Genomic DNA, 18,988 nt, shown 5'->3' on the forward strand with positions numbered 1-18,988 from the left:
TTTTCTTAACCCAGTGTCAAATATCAAATTGCCATGCACTGAAAATCAGCCCAATGTTTAGGTTGAGTTAACTTCTGACCCTAAAATATAAAGGTTTAATGTTCGCCAAGTATTAAATGACCATTAAACACAAAAGATGTTTAAAATGAATGCTGCTGGGGTGCCTGGGTGGCTCAGCCGTTAAGCGTCTGCCTTCAGCTCAGGTCATGATCCCAGGGTCCTGGGATCCAGCCCTGCATCAAGCTCCCTGCTCCTCGGGAAGACTGCTTCTCCCTCCCCCACTTGCCCTGCTTGTATTCCTGCTTTTGCTGTTCCTCTCCGTCAAATAAATAAAATCTTTAAAAAAATAAAATGAACGCTGCTACCCATTCTACCCACCAAATAAGTAGTTGTTCCATGCTTCTTTAGCATTTAGAGAATGCTGATAGTTCATGCCTCTTTAGCATTTAGAGAATGCTGATGGTTCTGTTACACTGTCATTAATCTGTATCACAAAGAGATGGTTAGATGCCTTCCTGCCTCCTCGATTAGAGCTTTTAGAAGAATATAGTGTACTGGACAGGACCTAACATACAAGGCATCCTTAGTAATAACTATGTGCAGAATTTAAAAGGTAGAAGGAGATGGGAAAGGGAAGGCTAACATTTACTGTGTATTTAGCGAGGTAGGTATTATGATCTCAGCATTAAAGGTGAGAACATTGAGGACTGGAAAAATTAAGAAACTTGCTCAAGCTCACAAAGTGAACCCCAAATTCACACCAACCCACTCTATGAGCCATCTGCCACACCGCCTCTCCAGTGCACTATATAAAAAGGAGTTTTATATAGAACGTGCATCTCTCTTTTAAAAAAACCTACAATCTATCTTTTAGGGGAACTAAAAGACACAATCTGAAAATCAGCTTAATATAGTTTTCCCAGCTTGTTACTCAGTATTCCATCTTGTGAAACAGAATCAACAAATGCTCCTTCCATCCTGCCTGCCTCTATTATATAATTAAGATTGACATGCTAGATGGCCAGAGCAAGGGAGCATCCTACAGGCACAGCCTTTTACAGAAACATGCCTCCAGCAATATAATAACAAGAGGAATAACTGAGGCTTAATCTGTGTCTAAATAATATTTTACAAGGCTTTTCTTCTTGGCTTTCCTATTAAAATGTGGTCAAAACAAATTAATATCAGAGCCCCTACAAATGACATTCTTTCTGAAAGACTTACTAAAGAAGTATCACATGTGTTCAGTATATTAGTTACTTTTAATATGTTGGTTATGTTGTTAGGCCTAGTTCTTACCAGAAAACTTGTATGACTGTTAGAGAAGCCTGGAAGGGAGCACAGCAGAATGGCTAGATCCGATTGAACTCTAACTTTGTCATTTACCACCTGCCTAATGGTAGATAAGATAAGTATCCATTTTTTTCATCTGTAAAACAGGGACCATACAGTTATTTTAAGAATTTAAAAAGGTGGAGGTACCTGAGTGGCCCAGTGAGTTAAGCATCTGCCTTCTGCTCAGGTCATGACCCTAGGGTCCTGGGATATAGCCCCACATCGGGCTCCTTGCTCAGTGGGGAGCCTGCTTCTGTCCCTCTTCCCTGCTCTTGCTCTCTCTCTCTTAAATAAATAAATAAAATCTTAAAAAAGAGAGAGAGAGAGAGAGAATTAAATGAGGTAACCATAAATCAAATGCTTAGCCCAAAAGCAGGTACAAAGTAAACACTCAAAAATGGTAATTTATTAACAGAGTAACAGCTTTATCTAAAATTAATCCTTTAAGGGTTGGCTTTAAAGTATTAGCTTGTAAAGAAAAACCAGATAAGACGTCAGGGGGTTCTGTTCTCCTAATGTTGTGTTCTCCTAAATGAGTGATTTCCATGCCAGATTTTGCAATATATCACAGGACTCCAGTTATTAGAAAGTGTTGTGAAATATAAATGTAACTTACCTCAATCATTTAATATATGGCCCAGAAGGAAGACAAAGTGCTGTGAGGACAAAACAATACAAGATGATGCAAAAATAAGTTACCCCTCCTTCTCATGCAGTGCATGTCTTCTCAGTCAAGATTCACACTGTAGGCAAGCCTGGTATCACCAATGTCACCCAAGCAAAGGCCATGTTTTACAATCCACAGTTGCACATCAGCGTGCATGAACTTGATGTCACAGAACTGTACACTTAAAAATGGTTAAGATGCTACATTTTATGTTATGCGTATTTTATCACAAAACCCTATAATCATATAAAACAAAAGCTGTTCTGACTGCTTTAAAATGAACATAAATGGATTACACAGATTTAATGTCCAGTGGGCCCCAATGTACTGGAAGGCATACTGACACATAAAAAATATGTTTACTGTGTCAAATTTACTTTACCCATAATTCCTAGATTATAATAAATACTATTTAATTATCAGTTTTGTTTGTTACCTTGAATTAGAAGGATTTGGCTGTGTGAGAGAAAATGATCCTACTAATTTGCCTAGAAAAGGCACAGATCTTCTCTACTACAGAAATAGCCATATATGAAGCTAACACATTCAAAAATCTTCTTACTATCTAGGTAAGCACACACAGGAGGCCTTTCTTTTTTCTCCCAAATAACCATTGAGGCACCCACCTGTTTACAAAAATCACCAATAACTTGAAAAGTATTTGAGCCTCTTATTAATCTTTTATTAAGAGGCCAATCTAGGGGCACCTGGGTGGCTCAGTGGGTTAAAGAGTCTGCCTCAGCTCAGGTCATGATTCCAGAGTCCTGGGATCGAACCCCAAATCCGGCTCTCTGCTCAGCAGGGAGCCTGCTTCCCCTCCTCTCTCTCTGCCTACTTGTGATCTCTGTCGAATAAATAAATGAAATCTTTAAAAAAAAAAAAAAGAGGCCAATCTAGCAGAAGGCATCAAGGATAGCCTAATGTGAAGAAGGGCTGGGGAGAGGGGTTAGATGGCAGGTGGGGTGGGTGGAGGGAGAGATGGCGTGTGTTTTGGGAAGCAATTAAAGAAGAGCAATCATAACCCTTTCCCTTGGGGATAGCAGACATTCTTACTGGGCACATAACACCCATCAGTCAATCAATCAATCAATCAATCAATTCCTGAGGCTCTCATAATTATGAACTCATTTTTGTAGGACTGCCTTGTTACTTCCTTGGGCTCTGGATATGTGGAGTGGAAATGACCATCCAAGGCACAAGAGGGTAGCAGTAATGACCCATATCAAATGAGAGCCAATTTAATAAGAGAAATCCTTGCTCTGCCTCTCCAGAGGGCTATACTGAATGAGGACGAGCGAATGCAGGAATGAGATTGGATGTTCAAATGAAGGAAAGTCACCATGACAGTGGCAGAGGGAAGAATCAAAACCACAAGGCAGCATGGCTTAACAGAAAGAACCCCTGACTAGGTGTCAGGAGACTCAATTTCTACTCCCTGCTTTCCAGTGATCTGACAGTATAACGTTGAATGAGTCACCTAGCCTCATTTGACCTGACTTTCCTCACTTGTCACATTGGAGGGAAAGCCAAATGATCGATAGACTCTCCACTTCCAACCTCCCACTGTTCTCTGAGTTGATTAATTGCAGCTGGAGCTGGGGGACACTTAATCTGAAAAGACTCCTCTGGAGTGGCAAGAATTGAACAGGGATTTTTTAAAAAATGGTGACAGCACCAGGGAAAACATGAACTCAAAGACAAAGAGAGCAATGAATGGTCTATGATTGGCAACTAATAATCAATCTTGCTAAAAAGAGAGTAAAAGTGGGTCACAGCATGAAAAGAAGGTCATTGGGTCAAGCATAGTAACAAGAGCACAGATTTTAATTGAAGGTAAAAAGGTAACTGGGAACCATGTAAGGGGCCTAATACAGATCCATCCCTGGGGCACTGGGGTTCACCAGGATTCAGTCCTTGGCCAGTAGCTTCTCTGTTCATGGGTCCTCTAGTGTTCCTCTAGTGAAATCCCCTACCCTAAAAGATCATCCACCACCTCTACGTAGGGGATCCCCAAAAAGACATGGTGAGCCCTGCTCTCTAACTCTGAGCCTCAAAATCGTCTCCTAAACAGCTTCCTGGCTATCCACTGATATGTGCGGAAGCACCTAACACTCAGCATGTCCCAAACTAAACCCACCACTTCTGCCCACATCCACACCAAATCAATCCACATTTCTTGGGTCCCTGAATGTTGATAGCAACATCAAGAGCTCCGGCACCTGCCCCAAACCTTCTTTCCTTTTATTCTCTCAAATCTACCTGTTTTTGTCTTAAACCTGCCCCTTCTGCAGCCCTGCCACCACTGTCTTGGGTGGAGCCTGCTGAATCTTTGTGGAAGACAACAGAAATGTTTTCTTCTCTTGCCCTCCTTGGTCCCCTTTCCAAACTGCAGTCAGGGAGCCCTTTCTAAAACATATCAAACCTTCCCAATTTGGTTTTTTGTTGTTGTTGTTGTTGTTGTTATTATAAAGTAAAAATAATATCACTGGGAGGGGTGGGGAGGTCTGGCAATGGAATGTGATGGGAACAAATGCTATCCAGCTTCTTCTGCCGTTTTATTGGTTCTTGCTACTTCCTTCCCAAGAATGTGAGGGCTTGACTCCAAAAGGCTGGGCTGACTGGGTCACATATTCTGTGATCATCACTCACTTGGGACTAGCCGGACTAGGAAGAAAGGATACTTCACCCTGTGGCTCACTGTGGGCACTCATCCAACCCAACAAGTCAGGTAGGCTCCCCCTCCCCCCAACTCCAGCTCACACTGCCTGTGTCATGGGACTAGCGCTGTGAGAAGGGATTTTTAAAGCCTTTAGCTCTGTTTCTACCTACATGTTACTGGTATCTATGCTCCCAGAGACTGGGCATTTTTACAGTTTTCTCCTCCTTGGGCAGCAGCAGTCATTGCTATGGCAGTCAGTTCTGGGATATAGAGTGATTGCTTGTTCTGCTGATGTGTTGCCCTCTAAATGTTCTGGAATTGCATTAGGTAAGTGTAAACCACCCAATTTTTAATTTATTTTTATATTTCTTATTCCCTTACTGCTGGGGCCCTGTTGCTCATCAAGAGAAACCTCACTTCTTCATTCAGCACACAAGCAAGGCAGGGGCTTTTCTTCCATGGCTGCAGTGTGGGAAACGTGTACTTGGAGTCTCCAGCCTGCCTCCACCACCATCTGCATACCCTTAAGCAAATCAGCTTATCCAACCCAGGTCTGAGTCCTCACCTTTACAATGTGGACAATGTGTCTACAGGCCCCAAAGGTTGATATTGGTGGTAAAATAAATATTGCAGAAGTACTTCGGAATCATTAAAATGGCATATAAATATAAGGGTGGTCTCTTATAAAGAAAGTCTTTTTTATTTTTTTATTTTTATTTTTATTTTTTGCTGGTAAAGTAATTTTAAAAGAGGATACCTTTGGCCTTGGAATATTATCTTAAATCAAAACAAAACAATCCATGAAGTGAGCGTTATTTATACCACTTTGATTCCAAGGAAACAAAGCAGCAAGAGTCACAAGGTCACTGACACCTCCTAACATTTAAGTCTCACTAAAAAAGTCAAAAGGGATTTTTCCAAAAGGCCCAGGGGTCCAGGCAGATATATGTAGTCCAAACATAAAACTGTGCAGTGAGAAGACAACAGCGAATGTAAAAAATTCTTTTCCAAACCAACCTTGCAATAATGCACTATTAATGGAACATTTATATTCTGTCTGTTGAAGAAAGAAAAGAAGAAAAGATGACATAACACCCACAACCTCCGGCTTTCCGTGCCGACAAAGTGCAGCCATGTCTATCTGCCCAGCCCAGAGAAGGCCTTCTGGAGCATTCCGATCAGCTGACATTGCTTATCTCTTCCCTGGAAGAAGGTATGGGAAGAGTGAAGCATCCAGCAAGAGCATGAGCAGAGAAACAGGTCAGTTTTGAAAGAGCAAGCTCTTCTGGCATCTGTGTTTCTGGTAAAGTCCAAGTTCATCTTGGGGTTAAAGCAGTGCTTCACATTTGCAGCTCAGCCATGGCTCCTGGTCAGAATCACTGATTTCCATTTGCTCCTCTGCTGGAGCAGAAAAATATCTGGTTTACATTTAATGTAACTACGGTGAGATGTCTTTTTTCTGACACCAGGTGGGTGCCCTCCCACACAGTCCTGTTCTGATACTACCTCGAGTCAGCCTAAGACTCCAACAGGTTTAAGGGCTCAGTCCCACAAGACTGACCCCACCTCAGACACTGGTCCTAAGTCCCAGGACCCTGACAACCTGCTCTTCTGTTTGACTTGGTTAGCAATCCAAGGGTTCCCATAATCCCCTCCTTAAGTTTGATAATTCCCTTGAATGACTCAGAGAATTCAGAAAAACATAAACCAGCAGGTTTATTGTAAAGGACACAACTCAGGAACAGCCAAATAGAAGAGATGTCTAGGGCATGGTACTTGGTGGTAGTCTAGGTAGGAGAGGGGCAGGGAGGGTAGAATTCAGATTCCATGCCCGGTCTGAATATGTCAACCTCCAAAGCACCAATTGGGAAGTTCCCCAAACCCTATCATTGACAGCGTTTATAGAAGTTTCATTACATAGGCATGGTTGGTTAAGTCACTGGCCATTGGCAATGAAAAATCTCCAGCCCTTCCCCCTCCCCCGCGGTCGGGGTTGGGGGTGGTAGATGGAAAGTTCCAACCCTCTAATCCCATTGTTGGTTCCTCTGGTGACTAGTCCCCAACCTGAAGCCCTCCGTGGGCCCATCCAGAGTCACCTCATTAGCAAAAACTCAGGTATGGCTGAGGGGGGATCATTATGAGTAACCAAGGATGCCCTATCGGGAGATTTCAAGGGTTTTAACACTGTGCCGGGAACCAGGGGCAAAGACCAGATACAATATTGTACCACGTACAGTGTGTAGTATAGCACTGCATAAGAACAGTAACACCTGAGGGCTAATTGTCATTCAAAATTGTTGCAATTTGAAAGAGTGCAAAGCAGTTCACTTAGAAGATCAAACTCACCTTCAAGGACCCACCAGGACAGTCATTTAAGCCACAGATTTCCAGAGTTAATGACTTACAGACATTCTTCCTAAAGAAAGCCTTCCCTGACCATTCTGACCAAGCCCATCACAATGAACTCCTTCAGTCTTCTATCTCTCATGTTCGCAGTTCTTATCCCACACCTTCATGCAGTTCAATTAAAAGTTTATTTCTCTCCCACTAAACTATAAGGTCTAGGAGGTCTGATCGTGTGTCATGCTGTTATCTACCCCCCCCATGTTTTTACAGTCAGAAGCTGCTATTAAACATTAAATGAATGAATGAGAGAATTAAAATTAGACCCGTTGCCTGGAACAAAGATCACAGCAACTTCCTACTATCACCACATCATCACGTCTTCAATTCTCCAAATACCACTTGACATGCAAAGGTCCCTGAGTCATTTAGCAGATTCAAGCCCTATCAGCAAAGAAGAAAGATTCAGCTCAGCCATGGTATTAAGAATAATTTCAGGTCATTCAGGGCATATTGAAGTGACAGAGGAAGGTCAGGTTTCTACAACAACCTACAAAGAACGAATAGGAATCAGGGAGAATGCTTACACAGCAAAGGTGATGGACTGTTTCTGCACACTGGCTTGGCTTTGGGCTTCAGAACTCAACAGGGCCCTGTAGCTTCATCTGGTGTTAGCAAAGCAGGGAAATCATGTTCCCTCTGGGAACTTTAGAGTTTTGATGGCTTCTCGGGAGACAAAAGTCACATTCCCCATCTGGAAGTGTAACACATGACTTCTAAATCAGGGTAGGGCTTTGTCTGGCTCAGTGACAAATTCAGCTGCCTAAGAAGCACAGTCTCTGGGTTAGTGACCTAAGTTGTACCCAGCAAATGAATCTACGGTTATTTCTTAGCAACCAAACTTGAAAGGCAGAAAGATTGTGCCAAGAAAGCTAATGGTGTGTTTTTTTTCCTCTGTCCTTTTTTCTTTCCCTTACCACACACAAGAAATAATATTTTTCCATTCATATTTGACAACACCATCTGTTTTTGTTGTGGAAAGACTTACCCATTCAGGGAAGGCCACAACTTAGCTGCTGCTAGCTAAAGGGATGTAGAAATAAAGAGGACCCTATGTACCACCAACTGTAACACAGACAGAGACGGGACCCCAACAGAAAGCTGTGATAGGATACTTCATGCTTTAGTGAAATGAAGCATGAATACAAGAAAGCTCAAAAGGATTACAGTTGTGTTGTAGAGCAGTATACACCAAAGGCATAATAGTTACTGCACAGGAGTTATGAGTGGGCCAAGAAAGATGCCTAAGATTTATCGAGGTGGGAGGCAAAGGGACAAGAATTAAAAATAGGGCACAAAGTATTTTATGTGGAGGTGTGAAGGTATGGAGGAACAAATCACGAAGGTAGAAGGATGCCAAGGTGAATTTTAGGAGTTAGTGAAGAGGCATATACTGATGGAGACATATACTGATGGAGATAAGTAGATTAGGGTTAAATAGTAAAGAAAGTCTCCAATGTCAGGCTAAGAACTTTTCAAGACATAATTCAGGCCTTATTCGTGCATGATAGGCACCTGAGAAATGACTGTTTTAGAGCCACTTTATGTCAGTTTAATATCACTTTTAGAATCAACAGCCAAATATTTTTATGAGAGCAGAAAGTAATTCAGATTTGATCATATAACCAGTAGGGAACATTTGATGGCATCTGAGCAGGGGAATGATGGAAAAAGACATTTAAAGGCATATTAGTGTGTATTAGGGAAATTAACTTGAAAGCAGCAGGAAGGATTCATTGTGGGGGGTTTGACAACAAGAACAGGAAGCCTACTTCTATATTAGGGTATATATCTGATCACCCCATAAAATAAAACATAAATGGACTGCACAATACAAATCTCAAGTAGAAAAACAGTTATGCTTAAAACAACTAAACTTTCAGGGGCACCTGGGTGGTTCAATCAGTTGAGCATTGGACTCTTGATCTTGTTCAGGTCGATCTCAGGGTTAGGGGTTCAAGCCCCACGTCTGGCTCCACGCTGGGTGTAGAGCCAACCTAACAAAACATTTTAACTTTCTGATTAGTGGGTCAAATGACGTACCTGGACAAAGCAGTTAGATTTTGAAGGAGCAGACTTTTCCTGTTTCACTGGTGTTTTCAAAAGAGAAATGGATTTGATCAGTCGTTTTTTTTGTTTGTTTGTTTTGTTTTTTTGCTTCTTTTTTTTTTTTTTTTTGTTTTGTTTTTAACATTAGATAATACTGAATACTTTGGTGAAATCAGATACTTTGGGGTAAAAACATCACTTTTAGAATTAATAACCAAATACTTCATGCAATGCTGTCATACACAAGAAGAGTCATCTTAAAACACACACAAAATGGTGCCAGACAGACTAGGAGCCATGTGAAACACACTATAAGTAAGCCATCATCTTAAGAGTATACTGGGCCCTCTGAAAGAGTCCTTAGGCATTATGTCACTCACCATGCAATCAAGCCTCTGCTTAAAATCAAGTTACAATTACTCTAATTATGGGCCAACATTTCATTTGTTTCACAACCACAGCCTAATCAAACAGTTCTGTAGATGACTTTACCACAAGGTAACTTAATTAACTTCTGTGCCAAAGGTTTCTTTGGTTTTTTGTTGTTGTTTTTTAAGTCTTCTTTGGGCAACTGATTGGCCAGTTCAGGCGTCAGAAATCTTACTATAAAAATGACTACATGAACTAAATCAAAATCAAACCCAAATGCTTTCATCCATGACAAAACCATATTCTTCTTTCACAAATGCTTCATTTAAATATTTCCCAGCAACAACAGGCTTGTGTGGACACAACAGGAAGTGAAACCAAGTATGATCACATTGTGAAAGCCAAGTAAAATGAAAGAATGCATTGGAATTAGCTGAGGCACTGTTAAAATTTGCTTGAAAGTCCCTTCCTGTGGAAACTTCAATTTAATTAAAGCAGCAATAAGAGGAATTTAAAAGCATAAGTCTTTGTTGTTCCGCAATTTCCCCGCTATTCTATGCAGATGTCTTGTCCTGCAGCCAGGCTGGGTCATCTGATATGTGAGCAGCCACCCAGCCTGCCTGGTGAGCCGAGAATACAGTTTTAAGCGAGCATTTTCCATGCCACTAAATCTACTCTGAAACAAAACAATCACAAATCCTTAATGATTTGGGGTGGGGAGCACAAGAGATACAGGGGCAGGAGAAGAAAGCAAGGTACCCCTGGCTTCTAAGGTATGGAGAAAATCCCATTCTCCTAATTGTGTTGCTGGGGCTCCTAGCATTCCCTTATCCTCCACAAATGAGGAATTCCCTAAAAAGAGAAACCGTATTCTACTGTCTGATTGTTTTTTAACTGAGTACTGAGACTTGGTGGCACAGGCATTGGAAGAGTTATGAGTACCTAATGGTTATTCTTATAGTCTAAGAAGAGTGTAATCCAATAAGAGTTACCAGCTGATAGCTTTCTTCGAAGCTGGACACTAAGCTGAATCAGAAACTCCACCACTCCACCAGCCTCTCTCTTGTTTCCAGGAAATTACCAGTGGGAGAAGGGCCAGAAGATACTCGTGCAAAAATGAGCTCTTACGTGGTGATGATTCTTCTTTATTCTTATTAATTTTAAGTATGATTTCAATAAGTTTAATCTTATAATGCTGTATTTTTGGACACTTCTTAGCGATTTAAATAAATAGTTCCTGGAAGTACCTATGGCTTTATCAAGTGATCAGGGACTCCCATCACTGCACAAACACATTGCAAATGTGAGTGTCAGTGGCACCCTACAGATGAGGCAGACACACTCCTACTACTCATGCCAAGGAAATTGAAAAGAGAGGAGAAATGTGAGTAATTACAAGCAGGGATAGATAAATCCATTGGTATGTACACATGTGCACAGAAACATACTGTGTGTGCACATGGATGTGTGACAGTAGGAAAATTATATGGGTAGTGAATTCAACAAACATTTGAGAGCCTACTCTGTGTTAGAACTGTTACTCTTAGGAAATTGAGGCAGCTCTACTGCTTGGGTACAAAAAATTTGCAGAGACAGCCTAGGAGTTGACTCTTGAGCTTGTCCATGGACCCACAAAAGAAGTCAGAAAGAAGAGGCAGGCCAATTCCCTAGATGGGTTCTTTCTTTCCAGTCACCTTATTTTCTTCCTGTTTCTCTCTGTCTCTCCCTGTATCAAATACTATTCTTTCCTACCGTGCCTGAAACTTCACACTTTTATTCATTGGATTCTCTTGATGGGAAAATTTATTAAATGTTTGCCAAGGTGTGGGATGGATAAGAAAAGAAGGAATAATGGTAAATGAGAATTCATTTCATTTTTGTATTTCGTCTTACATTTACCCTTAAAATACGCTTAAAGGTTAGGAGGATGGGAAATATACACTAAGTGATTAGGCAACAGGAAAATACATTATCAACATCAAACAATATCAAAATATATTACAAACGGTATATAGTTGAAACAACAATGAGGCATCTGCATGATGCTTTCAAGTTTATGGAGCATGTTTTCCCCCATCAATCATTTCAATTGTTTGCTCGACTATATGATAAGGATACCAGTTCAGAGAGGAAAGAACAAGCTGCTTAAGCCACATTTTGTGAACCTGAGCTTGATCCAATAACTGACACCAACCATTGTGCTCTTGCTACCATCCAAAGCTGCCTTGTATAAAGGTCAACAAAGTTATGGCTAAGGGACTACAGAAAGCAGCCTGGGTGATTGGATCTGAACCTGCAGGGATAGGCAGGAGCTGGATGAGAAAGAACTTAAGTTGTAGAAGAGCAAGAACAGAGAGGTCTGGAGTTAAGAGCAATAGAGAGCAAGCCCCGCTGAGGAGAGAATATTCACAGTCAGAGGGAGATGACTTCACAAATAAGAGACTTAGTGAGGACCTTTAGGATGAAGGTTCCAGAATGAAGAGTATGGCTTGACTTGACTCACAGAAGAGAACCATGAGAGATTCTAAAACAGAATGCAAGCCATGTTTCAGGAAGACTAACCTGGGGATGGGGAGCACAGGAGGTACAGGGGCAGGAGAAGAAAGCGAGACAGAATGAAGGCAAAGGAACCAGGTAGGATCCTACTGCAGTAATTCAGTAACTAAGCAGCAAAGACTTGAACAGGGGAGTGTCAGTGAAAATGACCAGGGATGAAGGAATTTATTAGTATTATGAGAGAAAACCCGACAAATACTGGCTGGTGGGAGAAATGGGGACAGGAAAGAGGAATCAAGCTGGGCTGATAAAAGGCTTTAATCATAAAGTGCTAGTTATTATTCTAATATTCACTAGAAGACCAATGAGCAAGCCCATGAATTTCACTTTCGTTCTAAATCAAGGATAATTTATTAACCTACTTAAGGTTTCAGACCTTTATAAGGGGTCTGGCATAGATAAGTTTTGACTGAATATTGGTCTCAAGAGTGAAGACAGTTGGAAAGCTGAGGAAGGTAAGACAAAAGGACATTTGGGGTCAGGTCATAAAGAGACATGGGCACCATGTCATGGAGTCAATGAGGGGTTTTATGCAAGGGGGTGACATGATCTGGTGAGTGTCAAATTTTAAGTTTAGAAATCTAGAATTTGCTGCTTTGGTAGGAGCATGGGATTCATTAGAAGGGGAAATATACAGTGTGGGTAGAGTACCAGATCAATAGTTGAAGAGGTAAAACAAGAAAGAAGGTTTGAACTAAGATGTGCCTAGATGGGAAGAGGAGAGGGGATAAAAGGAAGCACTTTTAAGCACCTTCAGGCAGGCACTAAACAGCTTATGGACATGGATTCTAGGGTTACTCAGGTATTGCTCAGAAGGCCTTGGTGGCAGACTAGATGTTCAGGACTCCCAGGGCTCAAGGACAAGTGACCACCCTAGTCTTGGCCAAGGGTCAATTGTGAACATTTGTGGAGGAGACTGCTGAGTGTGGTTTTTAAACCCTAAGTCTGTAGTACATTCTAGGGAGAAGAGGACACATAAATGAATTTGTTACACTGCACATTTTTGGCACTGACTCTGGCTAATACTGGGTTGAAAAGCTTGGTAATTTGGAAAAAAATATTTAAAATAAAAACTTAGGGTAGTCTGGTCCATCTCCTATAAAAAATTCACTTATACATTCCTTTCTAAATATTTCCATTTAAAGATGAAACTAAATTTCTAGGAAGGCAATCAACTGAACTAATATATAACACCTGTATTTTGTAATACACGCATGCACCCACCCTCTTTGCTTTGAATGGCTTCTACTTGTCTGTCCAGCTGGAGGTAAACAAGATTGGAAGTAATCAAAGACACCTGACAGTAATCAAAGCCTCCTTATTGTAAGGGCTCCATTGCCTTCCTGATCATGAACTGCCAACTCTCTCACAAAATATGTAAGTGTATATATTTCACTTTACTTCAGTGTTTAAAAAAAAAAAAAAAGCTGCTACCTCTCTCATGGTACTTCACCTTTCATTTGTGCTCTAAACTTACTGGTGGTAAAAACAGTGAGTATATTTAGTTTATCAACAGAGTTAATAGAAACACGAAGGAATTCCAGATGTGGTGTGGTTTGTACCTTTATAACTATCAATCTTTGCTAGCTTTGATAGAGTTGAAAAATGTATCCTTGGGGAAATCTAATTCTGGAGAATATGTCCTGTTTTGCTTTTCTCTAATTTATCTCTATTTAATGTACTATAGAATTATTTAGTCTACTGTCTAGATCTACCCACTAGGCAGTAAGCTCCGAGAACACAGGCCTTAGCATTCATGTCTCAATCTGCAAGCTTCAACTTAATCTTGAACCATGATTTCTATTTATAGACCCTGAAGAAATTCTTTCAGGACTTATGCCGTGGTGGGACCCCAGAGGGTACTGCAGGTTGTGGATGCAAAGGAGTTAACATGGGGAAAATTGCAGCCAGGTCTGAAAATGTCTCAGGTACCCCAGGTGACCCCTCTGTCCAGCTCTGTCTTAGGAGGATGAGTCATGGTTTCTGTCCTACCCATGCTGCACTCACTTCTGGTTTCCTGATCTTGATTCCTGTTTCAGTCTAGGCTTCCTTTTGGTATTCTAACCCGGATTACCTGAGTGTGACATTTGTTGTTTTCATTGCTTGACACTGTGATTCTACCCCTCCACCCCCCGCCGTGGTTAAACCTACAGAACAGTCTAGGTCTGTCTTTCCACATAGACCAGAGACTCACATAACTTAAAATAATGACACAGATATTCTAGACTAGTTTCTTTTCAAGGTTCTTACTGTCTTTCCCTATGCCCATTATAAAACATAGTAATTTCCTCACCAAGCCATTTGACGGGACAATCACAGTGACCACTTGTGTTCCCTCACTCATAGTAATTTTTTTTCTGGTCAACTGGATTAAGTTAGTATGAATTATTACACAATCAAAGACAAGAAGAAGTTATTAGCATAATCTAAGTTCTTATTAAGAATGAAGTGAGAGGGGTGCCTGGGTGGCTCAGAGGGTTAGGCCTCAGCTTTCAACTCGGGTCATGATCTCAGGGTCCTGGGATCGAGCCCCGCATCGGGCTCCCTGCTCCACAGGGAGACTGCTTTCCCCTCTCTCTCTGCCTGCCTCTCTGCTTACTTGTGATCTCTGTTTCTCTGTCAAGTAAATAAATAAAATCTTTAAAAAAAAAAAGAATGAAGTGAAAAGGACTTTAAACTTAGGGGAAAAGAGATATATTCTATGTAAGCTATGTTATACATTTTCCATTTGATGTCTAGGTATGTGCAAGGAAATACATTGTGTGTATTCTTTGTGAAATGCGGTCAGTATGTAACCTATGCTACGCTTCTGAAGCCACTGGCTTGGGTCTAATTGAATTTATAGGCCAACAATTCTAAACACATCATGTGTATCAGCGAGGCAATGTTTAGAAAGGCTCTCGTCATCTGCACAGAAGACAATTCACTTGACAGCACTCCTTTCTTGAGCAATGACTCAAGCTAGCTAGACTGAAAATAAATCTGCAGGGTACACAGCTGTCATGTAATCTGAAGTAGCCTTCTGAGCAATAACTTGATTCATTTCCTCCTATTTGTACCACTGGTTCTGCAAACAGGATTGCAATCCAACAAATGCATTCCGCCCCCCATGAAAAGAGAGCTTTTCAGTGTCCTACAAAGGGTTCTCCTGGATTCCTCCGTCCTCATGGGTATGGCAAATAGCACATCATGATTTCTTGATTTTATTTCATGAGAAACAGCCATTTAAACTCAGTGATCTAAGTGAACCAGTTACAAATAGGGTTCTACAATTAGAGAATAATACTTTATCAAAGGAATGTTGCCATCAAAGTTCGAGGGGCCGACGGGTACCAGACTATCGACTGGGTACAAGCAACTTATCTATTTTCATTGTAGCATTCCTTAATCGTTGTTTTTGACTTTTTATTATGGAGAATGTTAAACATACATACATGTCAAGAGAAGGGTAGAAGGAGGCCAATGTGCCCACCACTCTGATACAATAATCAAAACATCCACCCTCACTGGATTACTTGAAACAAATTCTAGAGATCATAGTTTATCCTATTTCAGAATGTTATCTCTAAAAGGTAGAGAGTCTTTAAAACATCCAACTGGAACACCATAATCATACCCAGTGTGCTGGTACGTATTCAACAATCCGTTCTCCACAGGGGAAGAAGAGGCCTGATTCACAGTCTTTGCCACTTCGAAAGGCATAACTATTCCCACCACAGCCCCTTTCAAGCTATTAACATGACAGCACTGAAGGGGGGATTGAGAAGAAGTGCGTAGACACTGTGAAATGGGACTTGTGCGATGCAGATACAGGAGACCTAAGTAATCTTAGGGGCGTGGATAATAGCACAGTATAGTAAAATCATTAGGAAGTGATGAGTTTGAATGTCACGTTCATTTTAATATCTTATGTTTCTACAATTGTTTCATGGTTGTGTTTAACAGCTGGCTTACAAAAGTTCCTGAAAATACAGCAGTGGGCTCTTGTCTGCTTAGCATCCCACTGAATCATATCCAAATGATTAATAATTCCTTAATATTACCAACTCTCCAAATGGCTGACATGTCTTTCCTCTTTTCTTCTCAGTGGCAGAGAAACATTATAAACAGGAAGGAAGAAGGAACTTTGTTTCAGAAGCTACAGTAAAGCATCGGCCTTTCCAAATGGTTCAGAGCCACTGTGTACAGCTCCGTCTGCTGTTAAAAATCTGTTTTCAGGAGATTAGACACCACCACACACACGTACCTTCAATTACTAGAGAGTCATAATAATGGTTTTATTTCCTTTTAACTGCCCACTATTAGACCCACGAGAGAGGAGGGGAGAGCGAGAGAGAAAAAGGGTAGGAGAGGGACTTGACAGAAGGGAAAATAAGTCCCTTCCAGGTAGACAAGCTTCAAGTTAATGAAGTGTTCCTCTAGCAAGATTCTCAACAAGATGTGAGACATTCCTCTGTCCCTGGGGGGTCCCACCATGGAAACTCGGGTTTGTAAAAAGCCCCCTTTAAATGTGCCTTTCAGAACTGAATATACCAGATGCGATGGAGTGGGGCCGACCCAGATTTAAGTGGGCTGCGGCCTTCCTTTCATCCCTGATGAGGATGGCAGGCTGTACTTCAACTCCACCTTGACCTCAGGCTAAGACTCAAGTCCAGTCAACGAAGTCTAGTGTCGATCAGTACTCACCCACACACCATGGGGTAGAATCACAAATACCCTCTCCTACCAAATCTGATACCCAACTGCCTTCCCCACTATGCTTTTGAACAAACCCTTCATTCCAGGTAGGCCAGCCTACCCACTTTCTGTACGATTTTTGTATTTTGAACTTTTTATTTGGAACATAATTCTTAACACATACAAAGTATCAAAAATTGTTTAAGGAAGCCCCAATGTATCCTTCACTCAGCTTCAGCAATTATCAACTCCTATCACACCCATGCCCAGGATTATTTTGAGTCCTCGTGGATATATCATTTCATCCACAATTATTTCAGTATCGCAGCCATTCTTCCCTGCACACCGCTGCTTAGACAGTTCCTCTTCCCATCCCCATCTTTCCTAATTCTATGTCATCCTGCAAGGCTCAGCTCAGGTCTAAACTCCTACGTTGTTTCCACTGAACTTATCACTTAGTCATGTCACGTTGGGACATCTCTTTTGTTGCTATTTTTTGTGTTCCTTACCCCTTAAATTGTTCACTTACAACAATGTCCTTAGCCTGGAAAGCAGGAAACCTCTCTCAGCATACATATACAGCAATAACAGATGCTTAGAAGGGACAGAACTAAATAAGAGCATTAAATTTGGTGGCGCAGTTTTACACAGTATATTGACATGATTCCTTTTACGAGAAATGTCTCATAGCAGACCAGGGTATGTCGACACAGTATGACAAGGCAAAAATAACACTGGGTGTGGAGTTAAAAGGCCTGCGTTCTTGTCCCCACCCTTCTGTTTTGTCCATTATTTGGGGTCTGAGGGACTTTCAAGCCCACCCATAAAATAGGAATTAACTGCAGCCATCCTTCCTCTTTCCCTTACAGGACTGTCAGAACTGAATGCAGTTACACATGTAAAAGTGGGTTTGTAATTGATAGAGCATGTTAATACACATCATTATCGGCAAATGAGGAATATTTGGTCATATGACTTGAAACCAAGGAAAATTACTGCTTTAGATCTGGAATGTAGGAGGGAACATTAAGTCCTTAACAGGGAAAATGGGAATGTGATAGATCAGGTGGGATCAGGTGGGATTTAGAATGAACAAAATTAACTCTGAGAGGAATAGAAAAGCATATCTTTCCTTCTGAGACTTGAAAAACCATGGCCTTGCAATTAAAACAAATTGACGGAGCCCTAAAAAGAAATTGCAAAGGAAGCAAGATATGTTGTCAGCTATTTAAAAAGAATCCTGTTACATGAAATAATTAAATGGAAAGGCAAAATTCATCTGATTCCCTCCAAAAAAACTACAGAATTATCCAACAAAGTCATTGTCATTCTAAGTTTATGCTCTTCTAGGACATTGTCAAAGCCTTTGGCCTCTCAATTTTGCAGTTTGCTTTGCCAAAAGGAATAATCATTAATACCAAACTTCAAATATTTATCGTATCACACCAAACACTGCTTAAATTACAGTGGAATGGAGGTCTCTCCTTCTCCCAGTAGAAAAGAGGATAGATGGCTTATATCAAGGAAACACTGTTCTCTGTACCACACTATAAGCTGCACTAGTGTCCTGGGAGAGACGTTCAGCCTAGCTTTGCCATCCATTGCAATATTAAGTTTCCTTGCAAGAAAAGGAAAATTACTAGGGTTGGAGAAAAGGCTGACATTTTATAAAACTCTAAATAATCTTGGGGCACTTGGGTGGCTCAGTCAGTTAAGTGTCTTGCCTTCGGCTCAGGTCATGATCCTAGGGTCCTGGGATTGAGCCCAGAGTCATGGGCTCCCTGCTTAGTGGGGAGTTTGCTTCTCTCCCTCTCCTGTTAACCCTGCCTGCTTGTGCTCTCTCTCTCTCTGTCAAATAAATAAAATATTAAAAAAAAAAAAAAAAACCCAAAACCAAAACCCTGACATAATTTTGGCCAAGGTAGAAAAAACAGTTTTTCAACTTTGGACATTAATGTAATTTAGCAATAGTCAGTGAAAACAACAGCTGCTAAACCTGGTAAATCCAAATAAGATTATTAGGTTAAAATCACAGAAATACGCAGAGGATATTTCAAAATTCCCAGCACACTGACAACAAAGCACCAAAGCAGAATCTCATTAGCAAAGGAAACATTTTGTTTAAAAGTAAGTTTTTTTATAAGATTTCACCATGTGTAACTTCTCTAAGGACTTCCCTGGAGAGAAAAAAACACAAGAATCCATCTCTCACATAGACCCACTTAAAATAAGGAAATTACCAGTCATTGCTTCTGTTACCTTCATGAACAACA

The 18,988-nt window shown here is 40.9% G+C and overlaps 1 protein-coding gene and 1 long non-coding RNA gene across 4 annotated transcripts in view; one reads left to right on the forward strand and one right to left on the reverse strand.

Moving 5' to 3' along the window:
* The window catches only part of LRRC8B (leucine rich repeat containing 8 VRAC subunit B), a 70,249-nt gene that overhangs the window by 34,248 nt on the left and 17,013 nt on the right, over positions 1–18,988 (reverse strand). For 2 of the 3 annotated variants that reach the window (XM_032301512.1, XM_032301513.1), the window contains exon 1: positions 1,952–2,507. The exons of the other annotated variant lie outside the window; for it this stretch is intronic. The gene's annotated coding sequence lies outside the window, so the exon portion shown is untranslated. Of the gene's footprint in view, positions 1–1,951; positions 2,508–18,988 lie in introns of those variants that run through there. 3 annotated transcript variants of the gene reach the window in all.
* LOC116566879 lies at positions 11,298–18,445 on the forward strand. The gene is made up of 3 exons (XR_004276037.1): positions 11,298–12,116; positions 13,300–13,415; positions 16,126–18,445. It is a non-coding gene; the product is annotated as an uncharacterized LOC116566879 (long non-coding RNA).

Source organism: Mustela erminea, chromosome 10, assembly GCF_009829155.1.
Source record: "Mustela erminea isolate mMusErm1 chromosome 10, mMusErm1.Pri, whole genome shotgun sequence".
Classification (NCBI taxonomy): domain Eukaryota; kingdom Metazoa; phylum Chordata; class Mammalia; order Carnivora; family Mustelidae; genus Mustela; species Mustela erminea.